Source organism: Urocitellus parryii, assembly GCF_045843805.1.
Source record: "Urocitellus parryii isolate mUroPar1 chromosome 13 unlocalized genomic scaffold, mUroPar1.hap1 SUPER_13_unloc_14, whole genome shotgun sequence".
NCBI classification, from domain to species: domain Eukaryota; kingdom Metazoa; phylum Chordata; class Mammalia; order Rodentia; family Sciuridae; genus Urocitellus; species Urocitellus parryii.
Genome location: NW_027551766.1, coordinates 1203621 through 1222193, shown reverse-complemented (window position 1 = coordinate 1222193; position 18573 = coordinate 1203621). Strand labels below are relative to the sequence as shown.

The window sequence follows — 18573 nt, the reverse complement described above, 5'->3', positions numbered from 1 at the left end:
AGCTCAGGAATCTGAGGCAGGAGGATTATGAGTTTAAAGCCAGCCTCAGCAAAAGTGAGGCGCTAAGCAACTCATTGAGATCCTGTCTCTAAATAAAAAATACAAAATATGGCTGGGGATGTGGCTCGGTGGTCGAGTACCCCTGAGTTCAATCTCTGGTACCCTCTCCCCCAAAAGTTGATTATTTCAAGTACCTGTTAGAGTGACAGGAAGGTAACTAACACACTGTGTATGTGCATATGCACATCTGTGCATGTGTTCTGTGTGGGGGGGTGAGGAGCTTCTGCATTAGGATTTCCCCCCAATACTAGGGATTGAATACAGGAGTCCTTTACTACTAAGCTACTCCCCCCAATTCCTTTTATTTTATTTGGAGACAGGGTCTCACTAAGTTGCTGAAGCTGGGCTGAAATTGTGATCCTCCTGCCTCAGCCTCCCAAGTTGCTGGGATTTACAGACATGAGACCCAGCACCCAGCTCTGTAGTAGAATTTTAAAATCCCTACCTATGACTGTGTCTGAAGTCTATTATGTGAGGAGAGTTGCTACTGTAATTTCCTGTCTCCCATGCAATTTCACCCTCATTCAGAAGCATTTTATTCAAACTTCATGGGTGGGATGACCATACAATTTTTTGTCTAAACTGAAAGTCACTTTAATAGTGACACTTGAAAGTCACTGTTAATCATGCTGGACAAATAGCAGAACCTGGGACTGTTCTGTGCAAACTGGGGCTTGTGGCTAACCTGGCCATTGAGGTGAGTAATGGACTATTCTGGAGTCCCCTGCAGCTGCAGGATGGACATGCTAGTTTTCTTCACCAAGGGAGCTTTGCTCCCCACCATCCCCCATCTAGAATGTGGGCCCAGACCCCTTGTACTCAGCAGTGGGCTGACCCATGGGGCAGGGGCAAGCACTCAGAGAGGGCCAAGAGGGACAGCAGACTCCCTGGGCCTCAAATGTCCGGCCTCCCCACAGTGGGGCTTGGCACTGAGGGCCCACTGCGGTCAGTGAGCCTGCTGCTCAGCCTGGGATTTTAGCACTTACTCCATCCACTTTAGCACCACTGATGTCCCTAGTGCCAGCCCAGGCAGGCGGCCCTAATGGATCCCTTGCATTATCTCCCTCATCACTGCTTAAATATTTATCAGACCATTATGTATTTAGTGACCATGAGCAGGGAGGGGCAGGGCCAGAAGGCACTGTGGCTCTGGCCAGATTCAAGGGTTAATTACAGATTGGATAAATCCCCTGATTTAAAAATTAAATAAATAAGCAGGGTTGGGAGATTAAAAGGGAACTGTTACTTACATGTGAAGAAGCACAGAGCAGCTCCATCCAGGCTTGAGTGTCTTCCGGCGCTTCATTTCATGATCTTTCTGTTCCCTTCTCCTACCTGCAAATGGGGGGGGGGCTGCCTGAGCCTTCAACCAGCTTCTAATTAAAAACCATACTTAGGTTTTGCTCCTGAAGCAACCAGTGTGCGGGAGGACTCCCGTCTCCTGCCACGGGAGTCAACATGAGCCTCATAAAGAAGTTCCGAAGGTAACTCCAGGGCTGGCGCTGTGAAATATTGTTCATTATAACGAAGCAGCTGAGATAATGCTGTTTTCTAATTTCCCTTTCTCAGTCAGAAATTAAATAAAAAGTTATGTCTAAATTACAATACTGGATTGAGATCAGACGAGGGCCCCATGCAGAGAGCTCATGATCTATCCTTCCCACATCTTACAGCCATTAAAAAAGATTTTCCTCATTTTTTTTTCTCCTCCCTTTTCTTGGAGGCCATTTACATTTTTTCTGAACTCTCACTGTGTTTTATTTGAATCTCTTAAAAGTGCCAGTATGCATCACAAGTCAGTCACAAACTTAAATTAAGAAAAAAACCCAAAACAAGCGCCCAAGCAAACTGGGTCTCTGAACTTCAGGCTGAGGTACTGAGAGCCCTAACTTGGCTGCTAACAGTCTCCTTCCTGGCCCTGTCACAGTGTCCACTCCCTGGTCAGCAAAGTCCTTTCCAGGGAAAGTGAGGGTAGGGAGGGCTCACTCTGAGCAAAAATAGGTCATGCTTTTAGAAACCTCCCTTTAAAGAGAAACACCTGTGGACCAACTATCAATGCTGGACGGGCTGGTAAAGGTTTTCTTTTTTTTTAATGCTAATGAGACTTTAATACTATATTTATTGAGCATTTAATACTATATTTAATTATTAAGTACTAGATATTTAACTTACTACTCAATTAACTAGGGGAAGAGGACATACGCACATTTTTTCAGTCATAATTCAAGCATTCTCTATTCTGAGAAGTTGTTGGTATTCCCAGAAGACAGCATGGAAAATTGGTACTGAATGTCATTATTTTTGATGGATTTTATGAGACAGCATCATTATGAATTGTTTACTATGTTCATGTTGGTGCCTATCAGTCATTCACATAGTAGGAATTGAGCACCTACTATGTGCAAGGCATTGTGCAGGAATGAACAAGAGATGGTCTCTTCCAGTGACATGAACTATATACTTCAATGCTCACTCTCCAGCCAGGACAATAAAACATTTAGATTTTCAAATGCTGCACAAATCACTGTGAATTCTGGGCTGCCTGAGGGCCCAGACACTCAGAGCTCAAGGCAAGCAGGTCTCTGTGGGTCGCATTAGTCAGCTGGGATTAGGCAGGAGATGGGCTGAAGCTGGCCTTTGCATACAGCGAGAACTTAACTATAAGGACACATGTTGGAAAATACACCAGGAAGTAGCCAAGTGTGAGCCTAGAGGTGGGATGCGCAGGGTGGTTAAGGGCTGTTGTGAGATCACGGGCTGTGCAGAGGGGTGAGGGAAGAGGCAGCCACCCAGCCAGCCAGCCAGCCAGCCATTCACTGAACAAATATCAGATGAGCATCTTCTGCGTGCTAGATTCTCTTCCAGGCTTCGGTCTAGAGCCAGCTGACAGTGACCCTGGATGTTCAACCATATTTTAGCCTTTATAAACAGGATGGTGGTGAGAGAGGAGGCAGAAGAGTGAGGAAAAAATCTTGTAAAGGAACAGTTAGCGAGTCCGGGCTACTGTGACTCCTTCACGAGGTCTCTTTAGATCTTACATCTCTAGTTTGAGTGTGTTGAAGTCAAGGACATATCCTCATATAAATACACGACCAATGTAACTCCACATCATGTACAACCACAATAATGGGATCCTAATTGGAACAAGTTATACTTATTCTATGTCATGTGAAAAACTAAAATAAATAAAAATCTTAAAAAATAAAGTTAAAAAAAGGTCAAGGACAATATCTTCTCCTCTTAAATACCCATGAAGAACACAGCACACAGAATGAAGTAAGGCCTCCAAGGAGCGAGGATATGGCGACTACAGGAACTGCTTTCATCCTTCCCTTGGGGGGGTCTTGTCCACAGCCTGGAGTCTTGGCTTTGCCATCTAACAGCCCTATGACCTTGGGCAGTTTAAATAACCTTTCTAAGCCTCATCATTCACATCTCTAAAGTGGGACTATGGTTGTCAGCTTATTGGGGTTGTCACAAATACATTAGTTAATAAACATAAACACATATCCCACCACCTGGCACCTAACTGTCAATAAACAGGACATACGATGATGGGCAACTGACTTCCCACATCATCCCCTGAACCCTCTGTTTCTATGCTTTCAGGGATATCATAGCCTGCTTTCTGGCATCTCCAGACACAACTCCCCTGCTTGCTGGGTGCTATGTTTTGTGTATCTCGGAAAGGGGCCAAGGGACATGATGCCCTTAACTTTCTTTCTTTTAACACAACTCAACATAGATTCCTCCCTGCCCAGCATCCTCCAGTCAAGAATCAAGAGCACTTTCAACCATGTCTGATTTTCTCCTTCATGAATAGCTTCCTCATGTGGAAGTAACCAGTGAAATCGTTGCTGAGAAAATGAAGTGCAGAAAGAAGGAACTTGTCTATCTGTGCTTCTCAACCAGTGTGCCACAAGTAAATTACAGTGATGTGATCTCTGACCCTTTCAGTTTTAGGACACTGGGACAGGGCCTGGGGCAGGCAGAATACCTGGAGATGGATTCCTGTGGCCTCAAGAAATCTTGTCTGTGGTTCTTCAAAAAGCCACTCATGGCCGGGCGTGGTGGCTCATGCCTATCATCTCAGTGACTCGGGAGGCTGAGACAGGAGGATCGTGAGTTCCAAGCCAGCCTCAGCAAAAGTGTGGTGCTACGCAACTCAGTGAGACCCTCCCTGTCTCTAAATAAAATACGAAATAGGGCTGGAGATGTGGCTCCGTGGTCCAGTGCCCCTGAGTTCAATTCCTGGTACTAACCCCCTGCAAAAGGCCACTCAAAGTGGATAAGATCCAATGACATATTCTATGGTCCCCACTACAGTGAGCCTGACAAGTGGTACCTGACCTGTGCTGTTCTTCAGAGCTTCAATGAGCAGGAGATACTCAATCACCAGACACCTGTGAGCCAGCATTGAGCCCCACTGGTCACCATCACCATCATAGAGACAGGGAATCTGAGGAGCTGTTGGAGCAGCTCAAATACCAAGGAGTGCCATGGGAACCCCCAAGCACAACAATCAAAGGAGAAAAGGTGCAGAAAGGCCAAGTGAGGTTCAATGGCGAGCAGAGTAGCAATGACCCTGACTGAGCTTCATCTGCCATATGCTTTCTTCTGTTCGCAGTGGTTGTACCCTTGCAGCGTTACCCAAGCCAGTCACTGAAAAAATGCTCCAATAACACAAACACCATATTCCCCAAATTAGAGTGCCTTCGTTATTCTGACTTCTTAACATGAATAAGTTCAGTTGGGCTGGAAACCTGACTGTGTCATCACAAAAACTTTCAGTATTACATTTATCAATGAAAGAAAAGGGAGAGCTATTAAATTCTTTAAATATAATTTCAACTTCCATGAATATTTAATGGTTATAAAAAATGGCTTTAAATTTTTTATCACTTGTGCAAAGTTTCTTATCAAGGGTGACTACCAAGAATTTGTAGAGATCATCCTTTAAAAAGTCTTAATCGGGTACTGTGCAAAACCATTTCAATCATCCACCCTGGTTTGAAACATTTCATTCATGGAAGGAAACAAGCTCAGGTTTCTCATTAAAACTAGGAAATGTTTTATACTAATTCAATATATGTCTTTCTTAATATATAGTATTTAATTTTTCATTTTGCATTTCATAATAGAGAAAATGAAACAGCTCTTCCCTCCACCAAGTCCCCAGTCCCCTGCAGCGTACTCCAGTGTGCAGGCCAAATATTCTCATTTTCTTGTGCGTTTTGATGTTGAAGGTTTAGGGATCCTTTCTCTCTTAGATATGATACTTGATCTTCATGGATCCCAGGAAACATCTGAGTCTGGCTGGCATCCAGCTGTCCCTTTGCAATTCTATGAGATCAGTGTCACCACAAACCTTCCCTAGCACCAATGTAAGGGCTTTCACAGTCAAAGGTGACACTTTGTAACCTGAAGAAATTCCCCTTGAAGTTGTTCTCTGGTAACCTCTTCCTGTGGGTGCTTCCAGAACTGAACTCCCATTGGTAGCAAGACTCAGCTTAGTTAAGAAGAGGGAAATGTGTGCAGGCTGGGGAGGTGCAGTTCCCAGATAGCACAACCATGCTGGCTGCCTGCCCCCATCCAATCCTTCTTCTGTACATCGTCTAGGAGGCTCTCTTCTCCACCTCTTGTTTTTAAATAACTTCCTGAACTATAAATGCAAAGAGTTCCAAATGAAAACTGATTGATAGCCTTGTATAATTATATAATAAAAACACAGTGATATGCATATACATTATGTGTGGGCTCGTATATCTATATGCATCTGTATCTATTCCAGAGGGAGGAATATGTAATAACGTCTTCTGAAACAAATTGTCAAGGTGTCAATAAGGAATCTCATAATGAATGTGTGGGTGTGATATGGGGTAATTTCATTGCAATTATGTTGCTCAGGCTGATTTCCCAAGACAGGTCTTAAAGGCACAAGTCCCATTCCCAAGCGGAAAACAGGAGGTTTTGCTTCCTATGGAGTCTTCAACGCAAAAATGCCTTCCAGGCCAAAAATGCCTTCCCTGGAGCAGGCAGACCCATCTGAGTAAATCATTAAGAGCTTTAGGCCACAGCTTCAGGCCACTGCTACAAGCTTTTAAAAGTGGGGGGAATTTTTTGTACCTGACGCCCTCCCAATCAGAACCATCAATCATCACTAACAAATAAACAAGAGAATTGTTCCATAAAGGAGTTACAAATCCCAGGAATGAGGACTAACTGTTCACCATGGTAGGGAATGGTGAAATGCAAAGATGGGAACTGGGCAGGCACATACTGCAGGGGCGAGGGGATCTATGCAGCTCCTAGCCCCCAAGGAAGTCCCAGCCTTCCCCAAAGGATAGATGCACAAAGAAACACTGAGAGCTTGGTGAGAAATGGCAGGTAATAGAGATCTAAGCCACAGGCACCTGGATCTAGGAGGTGGAATAAAAATTGCAATCGTTTTTGTACACAAAACAGTCCCTCCCTCAACAAAATTTTGTTGAATAAAGTACAAACTCCATTTAGGAATATTCTAAACAGCAAGGACAAATAACCCCAATCACCTATGCCTGAGGCCAGGCTACAGAATTTGCTGTTAGGAAAGCCAACTGTTGTCCAGAAAATTTGTGCCGATGCTGGGCCCCAGCTACAGGGCCATACCTGAGCCACGCCTGTAGCCACTTCCACAAAGCTCCAGGGGACAGGCTGGAAGAGGAAAGGAAAGGGGAGGGCTGTGTGGTGAGCTTCCAGAGGAAATGTGCAAGAGCAGAAATCCTTTTCTCTGCCTTCCCCACAATCTCTAAATCTAAACCAGCCAGCCCACACCAGAGACCAGTGACATTCAGGGATACCTCGTGGCTCCTCATCTCTGCGGTGACCCATTCCCCACACAGCTGACCAGTGAGTGGTACCATCAACATGGCCTTGGTGACATCTCTTAACTCTATTTCCTCCTTCTTCCCCCCATGTCTTGTTCAGTTCCTCCTTGGATAACTGTAATTTCTCATCTGGACCCCTGTAGCCATGTCCTGACTGACCTTGAGCATCAAATCCATCCACACACTGCTACTGGCCTGATTTTTCAAAAATACTTAAAACTCTCCTCACTCTCCTCCCTTAAACCTTTCAAGTGCCCCCTTCACCTCTCAGATAAAGCTCAGATCCATCGGGCCTGACCAGTGACCTACAAATCCTTCCTCTCCCTCTGCCCTTCCAAATGTCCCTTTCCTCTCTATTACTAGGTTAATTTGTAGGTCATTTTGAAGACTCCACTCGGGATTTTCTGCTGGGATCCACCATCTGAGGGCAATACACTCCTTCTTCCCTGCCCTTATCCCTATCCCATGCTCCAGAGCTCTTTGTGTGTGTTGACCTCTAGAGGAAACAGTTGATTATACCTTTGTTAGTCCATCAAGCCCCTGAGCTATGATAACTTGCTACCAAGGACCATGCCTATTTCCTGTGAAAATTTCGTACTCAACACCCAACATAGCTCCTGGTCCATAGCATGTGCTGAATCAATATTGGGAAAGAAAGAATGAGAAATGTTTGAACAGATACATAGATGGATGAATGATGGATAGATATAGATGGATGGATGAATGGATGGATTGATGGATAGATGGATTGACAGTTTAATGGATAGTGGATGGAAAGATGAATTAATCAACTGATGGTGCTTAAGTAGCCTGAGGAGTAAAAAAAAAAAAAAATAAGACTCCTTCTTGTCTGCACCCCACCAACTAGTTCAGTCTCTAGTATAGTACATCTGATCCCCCAAAGAACTTCAAGGCCTGAGAGGTGAGCAGAAAAATAATAGGAGTTTCCATATGGCATGGTAGACAGGGATGTCCTAAAGCAGAAGCTTAACACAAAAGATCCCAGGAAGGAGAGGAGAGCATCCCCCACCAATGAGAATGAAGTGGCTTACAGTGTTGCCACAGGCATCCAACCAATTGTGGAGGCTTTTCTTACCTATAAGTCAGACAAATGGCAAGGAACTATATGAATCCACTTCTCTTTCTGGGGTTTCTACTGGACACAGAATAAGTGAGAATAAGCCAGGTTATTTCCCATCACACTAAGATATGCATTCTTATATATAATCTGTTATATATATGCATTCTTATATATAACATAATGCTGTTGCCTCTGAGTGCACTCTTAGGATAACAATCTAGAAGCAAAATTACCGATTTTAAAAGCATGGAGATTTTGAAGGCTGTTAATAAAAATGACCATATTCGTCTTTAGGAAAGCTGTACTCATGTGCAATCTCATCTGTATTATATGAATAGTTATTTCTCCATGCTCCTACTAGCACTACAGAATCTATTTTTAAACCTCCACCAGTTTGATAAGCAAAACTAGGATTCCCATTGTTTTATTTTGCATCTCTTCAATAACTACTGGAGTTGACACTTTTCATAAGGAGGACCATTCTGTGAACTTCATATTAATTTGCTTTGCCTGCCTCCGTGTTGGTTTTCTCATCCTATATTACTGATTTGTAAAGGTATTTTAATCTATCGACATCATTAACCTCTTACCATACAGTGCAAATACTTTTTTCTGTCTCGTAAGAAATAACTAGTCTGCTCACTCCAAGTTTGGAAGTGGATTAATAAAACTTTGTTAAGAACTTAGTTCAAGGTCCTATGCCAAGTGCTCCTGGGTGTGCAGGGATGAATACGACATGTCACTTGACCACAAGAAGCCTGCAATGAGAAAGCCCAATGAGTTCAGGGCAAGTGTACAGAGCTCTGTGATGTGAGCCATGGGAAGTGAGGGCAGCCAGGGAGGGTCTCGATGCCCAGACTTCCTCACAATGCTGTTGTTCCTCTCTCCTGGCTAGGGCCATGCAAGAGCCTTTGTCTCTTTGCCTTCCTGATATGTGTGCCTGCTCTGTATGTCCCATTCTTTTATTATGGCTGTTTTTTGTCTGAATTGATTAGCCTTTCTGGGTGGGAGCCATCTGCTGTCTGTCAGGAACCTTATCTCACCAGCATGTTGATTTCAATAAAATGTTATGGCACTTGGAGTCTGCTGGGGAGTTCAATGCGATGAGTCTCACGTGTCTAAATCAGATCTGAATTGAAAGCCAGTTAATGCTGTTCCCCCGCTGTCTTCTCTCTTGGTCAACAGCCAGGTGAACCATGGTAGGTATTATCTTGAGCTTCCCAGAACTCTCTGTGTCAGCTTCTTTCTTCTTGGCCACGGGACAGAGCACTTGACTCCATTTCTATCCATAACTTTATATTGTGCATATGAATCTGTTTACTCCCTCACCTTCTCACCATGACCCTCAAGGTGAGCTTTTTGTAGGACAGGGTCTAAGTGTTGTGTGTTACTCTGCCCTGTACCAATGAAATCTAGCACTCACAGTATAGGGATTGACACAGGATAAGCTTATGACTCAAGAGGGCTTATGAATGAGAGAAGCTGTCTTTCTACTGCAGAGACTGGGGATGCATATTTGGAGCTATTGGTGGACATCTTTCCTGGCACATAGAAAAAGCCAAGCAGAGACCAGCAAAGATGAAAGAGAGTTTTCTAGAGGTGTGGAGCCCTCTACATCTCTTCTTTCAGATCTAGAAGCTACTCAATTCCTTCTCAGGTACGCATGTCTTTACATTTCTTTTTGCTTAAGCTAATGTGAGTGGAGTTTCTGTCACCTGCATTACAGTGACTCCTGAGTATAAAACATCATAACCATTCTGGTTGTCCAAACCAGGAATGTAGAAGTCATCCTCACTTTTTCCCCCTCTCTAACCTCCACATCTAATCAATCACCAAAACCTCTTGATTTTACCTTTAAAATCTCTTTTCCGTTATTTGACTCTCCTCTCTAGATCTCTCCTGGATCATACAACAGCTTCCTCACCAGTTGAGGATCTTGACTCCTCCCAAGTCTATCTTCCAAAATGCTACCAAGGTGGTCTTTCTAAAATCCACCTATACTTCTAAAATTTCAGAAGCTGTCCACTTTGCTTATGAGACAAATCCAAACTTGGAAGCATAAGATACTGGTCAAAGCGACCTCTTCAGTCCCAACTCCCAGTGAACCCCCTCTTCTACCTCATACCTGTTATTTCCCTTGGCTAGAAGGCTTGCCCACCTTGCTCACCTGGTTACTATCCTGTCTTCCAAGAGGGAGCCATATAACACTTCCTTTGCAAAGTGTTCCCAGCCTGGCCCCTGACAACATGTCATGACCTTCCTTTGGGAATTCATGACACGTTGGTATTTGAGTTAATGACAGAGAGGACATGCCATAGTGCAGTGAAGAGGAGGGGCTCTGACCTCAATCCGAGTCCTGGCTCATGCTTACCAGCTAGGAGAACCTGAACAGGCAGCCAGTCCTTCTTGGTGGTAAACGGGGGAAAGAAATGAGGATAGCTGTAAAAATCAAATGCAAAGACTAGGTAAAAATTTTAGGTAGAATATAGAATATTCTCAATACAGCTCTAATTGTCCTATTTATAATTTTATATTGTGTATAGGAATCTGTTTACCCTCTGAGTTGCCTTCTCACCCAGCCCTCAGTGGAAGCTCTTTGAGGGACTGAGTGCTCTATCTTACTCTGCCCTATATCCATGAAACCTAGCACGGTGTCTGGCACACAGTAGGCACACAATGAATATTTGTTTAATTGTTCTGCTCATCTCTCTGCAGCCACTTCCTCACTGTGGGTCTTGCTGGAGCAGGAGGGCCCTGCTATGACTCCCCCATTACTACTGGATCCTAGTGGCTGAAACTCACTCGTGATAGAGTCTCCACAGGAAATAGTTCAGCAGTAACAGCCATGAGTCAATGAGACTCATAGAGGATACACTATCACTATTGGTGCCCTGATACAGCAATACCATTAATTGTCCAAAATCCCTTTGCCAGCTCTTCTTTGATAATTACACTGTATCTTATCAGTTCCAACTCTCAGGGAAGTTGAGATTCCTCATCTGTAACTACATCCTAAGACACCTGCACCAGCTGGTAATGCCATTGCCCTTGCCAGAACTTGGTTTGGGGATAGGCAAATCATCCTAAATGCCAGGGAGAGGAAAGCCCTCTGTGGAGATTTTGGGAAGGATTTCTTTGTCCTTAAAAAAATATACAAGGCTGGGTGCCATGCCTATAATCCTAGCGGTTCGGGAGGCTGAGGCAGGAAGATCACGAATTCAAAACTGGTCTCAGCAACTTAGCGAGGCCCCAGGAACTCAGCAAGACCTTGTCTCTAAGAAAATATTTAAAAAGCGCTGGGATGTGGCTCAGTGGTCAAGCACCCCTGATTCAATCCCCAGTACCAAAAATAAATACATTTTTAAAAATAAAAGTGAACAAGGGAAAGGCAATCCCTTTCCTTCTACTCAACATTATTACGTCTACAAAAGATACCTTGAATGGAGACACCACTAGCTCATAACCACAAGGGAAGCCTAGTAAGAGGACAAGAGAGAGAAAGGGAAAGAATATGAGTCCCCAATGGCATTGTCAAGCCACAGAGCTGGCAGACCCTGGAGCAGCCCTGCTGCTGAGCTTCTTACAAACTAAGAGAACAAATTTATCTTATTGTCTAAGTCAGTCAAGGCAGAGATCTCTGCTCTTTAGAGACAGACACATCTGAAAAGATTTGCCTAGTTTTACAGCCCTTCTCTCAAGAAGCCCTCGCCCATCCCCTTGAGGTCCCCTCACACTCTCACTGCACACCCCTTTCACTCACAGAGCACGATTCACCTTTCACTTCTTTCTGGATAGCTTTTCCTAACCTTCTGAATTTCGATTCATCCTCCCTGAGGCCTGGATCTGAACACGAGCAGGGTTTCTCTTAGAAGTCTTACCTGATTCTTCTGAGAACAACTTGAATAAACCCACCACCCTGACGTTTCTCTTCTGAACTCCACTGGCACTTTGTGCACATTTTAATTCACTTTTAGTTGTAATCATTGACTTTGTTGCTAGTGACAATGACAGTCCCTCAAGGAAGAGCACTGAGTCTTGTTCTCTGGTGTTCCTCGATCTTAGCACAGTGCCTGGACAGGAACGTAATAAGTGTTCAATTCATGAAGGACAGATGGTGGATACATGGTAGATGCAAGGATAGTGGATGCACAGTCTCTACCACTAGTAGGCTTACAAACTCATCAGTGAAACTAGAAGATGAACAGACTATGGAATGAAAAAGAATGATGTCACGCTGTATGGTACAGATTTCCTAATAATTAAAGAAATAGATACTCATATAATGTTAAGGTATCATTACATGATATTAAATTGATCCAAATAAATAAAATGTAGAAAATCTGACTAGGTGGACCATGGAGAAATAGCACCCCTATAACTGTCAGTAGCATTGTAAATTGGTTCAATCTGTCTGGAGAGCAATAGGGAAATATGGAACAAAAACTATAAAACCATTCATATCTTTTGACACTGTAATTCTTTAAAAGGAATATACCCTGAAGAAATAACCCAAGTCTCCCCCCCCACACACACACAAAAGCAATTAAATGAAGACATTTATAGCTACATAGAGGAAAAACAGCAACAATCTAACCTCTAATGGACAGCAAAGCTAAGCAGATTATGGTATTTTAGGTAGGAGTGAAAACTCACAATGTCCACATATAATGGCATAAATAAAATTGGGATAAATAAAAATACATAAAATAGCAACTGCAGACATGAACACTACATAAAATTTCATTTAGAAATCTTTGCCTGAATATTACAATAGATATTAAACAGAAATAAGAAATTGTATAATGTTCACTTGTTGCTTGTATTCTCACAGAATTCATCCTCCAACATCTGGCATTCATATCTTACTTAGATGTCCACAGTACATACATCTCTGCTCTCCAAGTCCTATCAGCATAATGTTGTCAGTATGCTGAATCAGCCCAATTTCTTGTAGGAGGAAGAGATAATCAAATTTCTTTGTGAACTAAATTGTGACACAGAGATGGAGAACTAGAACAATAAAGTATACTGCAATCCTTACCAGGTGAAAGAAAATTGTGCCTTCTTATTGGAACTAAATATTTGAAAAGTGCCAGCCATATAGATAGCTGCAGATCAAGTGTCAAACACTAGGTTGTTTGCTCCAGAGAGGTGGCTGTATCTAGAATCACATTTGTAATAATCTATAGCCATTCACCAAAATAGCTCCACTTTCCACTCTGAACAAATAAGTGATTAAAATGACATGGTGATAGTACACCTGCATCTTTCAAGACTTCTATGGCTTTAATGATTCCCACCATGGAATGGGTTTGGGGTTCATGGGCCAACTCTAATGTCAAAAAATATGTCACTTGATCTTTGAAAGATGCCCTGACCAGTGGCTCACAGTTGGATATTGGATCCCCAAGAATTATCTCAGAATCCATTAAAAAATATTGAAAGTATAGAAGTCTCCTTTTCCCCAAGCAATCCTTACTAGATCTCTTGGAAGACAGCCAGGAGAATTTGTAATATATGCATGTGATATAATTTCAGGGACCTTCCTCAAAGGTATCTGGTATCTTCCATGAGCTCTGGGCCTGTGGCTCAAGTTTAGAAATTGAATGCGGACCGATGATCCTCTTTATTTGGTGACTCAAAGGAGTCTTCTCTGTTCCCCATGCTAGTGTATGATGTTTGTTTTGATTTTATGGGCCAAGAAGTTTCTTAGAAAACTGTTCATATATTTCAGTGCTAAAGACTTCATGATCAATTAGCCTTTCTTAAGATTTGACAGGTTCAGACCATTCCCATCAGCACACTGGTTCTGCTGCCTCTTGTGGGGACCATGCAGTGTGGGGCACCTCCAGCTGCTTGCAATGTCACTTGCTCCCAGAAACACAATTTGTTGCAGTGTTGTAATGTGCCCAGGTTCCCCTGCAGTCAGGATGAAGGTATGTGCAGATTTGCGTTCTGACAAATCAGACAGGTTTGTGGGAAAATTGGATTCAGAAGTGTACAAAATGAAGAGGAGGCTAAGTGCAGAGCTGACATCTGGAGAGCAGAGGGGCAGAGGGAGCCAGCTCTGTAATGGTGAGAGGGCAGAGCATCTGGTAGCCAGTCCTGAGCACTACCAGAGCCAAAGAGCAATGGCATTTTACTACTGCTGCCAACAGCCCCAGGATCCGCTCTCCATCCATCCCCTGTCCAAAGGTATTGTGTATGGGTCCTGCCATCCTTTTATACAGTCTCTTTTTTGCTTAAGCCATCCAGCATGGATTCTGATGAAATTAAGAACATTAAATAATACAAGGGCCACCTTGTCCCTAGAGATTTCTTAAAGTGTCATTCCTTGGGCTCTTTCCTCGAGGATTCTAGTATCCCCCATGAACTCAGGGATCCCATTTCAACTACAGGACTTTCTGGTAAAAAGATAACAGCATTGACAGCACTCACCCAAGATGTGGGCACCCCCCTTTGCCATATTTCTCAATGCCTTGATAAAAGATGCATCTTCTTAGGGGATAGAGTTAAGGGTGGGTGAGCAGGTTACACATGATAAATCCATGTCAACCTCTGTATCTACTTAATTTTCTTCTTTACATTATTTTCAGGCATCTTCATTTCTAATGGGCCTCTATGGAACATACTTATCAATCCCAATTTCTTGAGCAAATACTTTGAATCAAACATCTCTAAGTGCTCCCACACCTATAAATTGAGTCTGATCTAAAATTATGCTCCCTCAAAATTAAAAAAAAAAAAAGCAGCTGGTTTAAAAACAGGTCACCCGAATGAGTTACACTTGTTTCCTACAGTCACCACTGTGGGTTCTAAACATGTTCCCCAAAAGCTCTAGCAAGTTCTCAATGTTCTTCTAGCTAAGAATACAAGGCTCTGGGCTGGGGTTGTAGCTCAGTAGTAGAGCACTTGCCTCGCACGAATGAGGCCCTGTATTCAATCCCAAGCACCAAATAAAAATAAATAAATAAAAATAGAGATATTGTGTCTGCCTACAACTAAAATACATACATAAATACATACATACATACATACATACATACATACAAGGCTCTGGGCATCAAACTCCACTTTAAAATCAGAGAAACTCCAAAAATCCAACTTATGTACTTTCATTGGAGCAAGAGGTCTAAAACTGAAATATAATGGTCATAAAACCACTGAAACAGATCATCTTTGAAGTCCACCTGGAGGACTCCATGGTCTTCAGTGGCTATGAGCTAGTTTGATGCCCCTCATTCAAATTCCAAGGGGAGCTTCCAGAAATTATTACATTTCTGTTTCAGAGCTGTTTTTCGCCAAAATCCACTGGGTCTGTCTAGAGGCTACAACTTCCTCTTCCACAAATGTAGGGTGGCATTTACTTCTCTTGGCAAATGGCACAAGCTATCAACTCCACAAACTTCTCAAAGACCTATAAGGACCTATGTGGCACCTTCCATGTTTTCTGGGAACAAGAGGTTAATAAACTCCTAATAAAAAAATTAATCTGAGAAGGGTCCTTAGGATCAATGAACATCACCATGTATCCACAGTGTCCCCACCATGTGCTCTGTCCTGTGCTGGTCTCAATGGGGAATCCTTAAGTCTCCCACCATCCAGCCATTCCTTCAACCAGCTGCGGCTTACTCTCTGAGTGATTACTGTGCTCCAGACACTATGCGGGCGAACACAACCCCATCTGTCAATGCTCTCACCATCCTAGATACTGGGGGGTAACAAACAAAACTCTTACACATGAGACTATTGGAGAAGATCAGCAGAGTACAACCATGTGGGAATATGCAGATTATAAACTCCCCACATATATCAAAGGAAAAGGAGACAAGTGAGGGCTGAAACAGACAAATAGAACAGAATGAGGCTGAGAAAGTAAAAGGAAGATTTTCCAAGCAAGAGTCGAATGAGCGGTGGGCTGCAGGGATGCCTGTGTAGTGGGTTCTTCCTTCCTTGGCTTGGTCTGGTCCACTCAGTTACTTAAAATGCTTATAAGATGAAAGACTCTGACAGCTCCACAGTTCTGTGATCTTATAATCCTCAGGGAACTGCCATTGCACCCAGAAGTCTGCTAGTTGCATATAAAGAGAGGAACCCTCTGATCCCTGGCTCCAGACTGGATTTCCAGTCCTGAGCACCCACTCTTTGAAAGCAAGCAAGCCCAGACGGGGTTGAGAGGATGGATGTCCTAAATCAAACCTAACCTGGGCCCAGTGATGGGTCAATAGCATCTTTTCCAACAACAGACTCCATTAGCACCTGGCAGACAACTAGGTACTGAGTATTTTTTTAATAAGTGCAGAGCACAGGGATCACATGAATTCTACAGCTGCAAAGTGAAGTTGGGGCCAGGGCCAGGGCAAGGCTGAAAGCATAGAGAGCTCAGAAACATTTGTGAAGGAGGTCTAAGGCAGGCACAGCCCTAGACTCTGATGGTCTGGGTTCAGGTGTGGTCCTCTTGCTCCCTAGCTGTGCGGCCTGGAGACTTGGTTTCTCCAATTGCAAAATGTTGATGAACACTGAATGACAAAGTATGGAGCACCTGCCTAACAAATGTTAACGATAATGTTGAGAGGTTGATTGATGGTATTTGCAAATCACATTATCCAGGGGCAAATCAGCTTTGCTCACTCTTGCCTCAAACAGCTAAGGAAAACAGTCCAAAGGAACCACTATGCAAAGAACCAGGCAGATCTGGAAATCTAGGAGAACACAGCCCCCCTAAAGATCATCCTCTCCTTGCCCTAGGTGTCCTTTCTTCTCTTGACACCTTCCTCCTATGCCTCCAGGTGCTCACTTCATCTGTGCCCTTTTACAAGATGCCCATCACTCTAAATATGTAATAGAATCAGAAAATCTCAGTGTTGACAGGGACCATGGAGGGGTCTGGTCCATGCTACATAATATTAGTGTTGTAGCACCATTGGCACAAAAAGGTTTAATGCAGGGTTTTATTCCCATCCAAATGTCTGAGTTTTGAGCTTTGGGTGGGATGATTCTCTGGTACAGGAATCTCAGACCTATAATGGAAATGATGATAATTGCTATTTAGTACCCACAGTTATATGTTCCACATACTAAGCAATTTAAAGGCATTCTCTTGATGAATCCTCACTGTGTTCATCTGTTTTGCATTACTATAACAGAATACCTGAGAGAATGAACTTATAAAAAAAAGGTATATTTTGGCTCACAGTTCTGGAGACTGTAGTCCATGGTCAGTTGGCCATTCTTTTGGGGCCTGAGACAAAGTAGTACATTATGACAGGAGCACTTGATGAAGAAAGCTGCTCACCTTGTAGCAGCCAGGAAGCGATGAGAGAGAAAGAGGCTGGGGTCCTGACAGTCCCTTCAAGGGCACACACTCATGACTCAATTTCCTCCCACTAGATCTCACCTCTGAATGAATGGTCCCATCACCTCTCAATAGAACCACAGGCTGAGCAACAAGCCCTTATTCCATGGGCCTTTGGGGATCATTTAAGTCCTAAACTATAATACTCACATTAACCCAAAGAGACAGGTTCTCTTATTCCAACCTCCAGCTGGCTTTCCATAAGGAAACTGAGGTTAAGAAAAGATAAATAAGTCATACAAGACCTGAATCCAGTTGGTTGACTAAATGCTCTTAGGGCTTGATTCATTTAGATTTATTTAAGTGATAATTAGTGCCTCATAGATTCTTATGTGATTAATCCAGGCTAACAGTTTACATAAAGGCTGGCAGTCATGTTGGAAGAAAAGACAGAAAATTCTTCTTGAGAAAATGACACTCTTGTGTGCACACCTGAACCCTGAGAAAGAGAGAAAGAGATGGTGGCAAGATCCTGGTGTCCCTGAGCCCTAAGAGTCCAGTCAACTAGAGAGAATAGAGAATAATTCCTCCCTCTTGGAGCAGCTGTGTGGCTCCTCCATGAATGTGAGGAAAACTTATCAAAACTTTAAAAATAAGGCAATCAAGGGTTTTTTTTTTTTTTTTTTTTTTTTTTTGCCTATGAGCTTCTGAGGAATGAAAACCCTGTTTATTCATAGTCTCACCTGCACTGTTGACACCATCAGCATGGGATGCACCAGGTCCACCTGGACAAGGGCCCATCCCACCTGAAAGCATGGCACATCCTGTGGTCAGGTTTACCTTGCCGGAAACCTGTATAGGCCATCTGTCTGCCCCTCGTGCTTGGTCCCTGCCCTGAGCCTAAGGCCTGAAGCCATGGGTATGGAGCCCCCTGCATTCCTCTGCCACCCCAACATTCCTGTGCAGAGAGGGGACCTCTTGGGCATCCTCAGAGGATCCTTGTGGGCAAAATTGCCTATTCTGCCATTTTGTAGGATGTCACCCCTGCCCCCAGAGTTGCTCTAATCCTAAAAAGAGGCAGCCAGGTGTGCGCACAGATAGGACCCCTTCCTCTCCCACTTTATCCAGAAGGATAGAATGAAATTAGATAGAAAAATGTTCAGGGGGTACAGCAAAGCCACCAGCAAACAGAAGTAAAACAAGACAGAGAATACCAATGTCACATTGTATAGTCCTCTGATTCCCAGGCTGGCACATACTGTAGATATTCA

The 18573-nt window shown here is 43.3% G+C and overlaps 1 pseudogene; it reads right to left on the bottom strand.

Moving 5' to 3' along the window:
- The window catches only part of LOC144251379 (E3 ubiquitin-protein ligase SIAH1-like), a 125296-nt pseudogene that overhangs the window by 39025 nt on the left and 67698 nt on the right, over nt 1–18573 (bottom strand).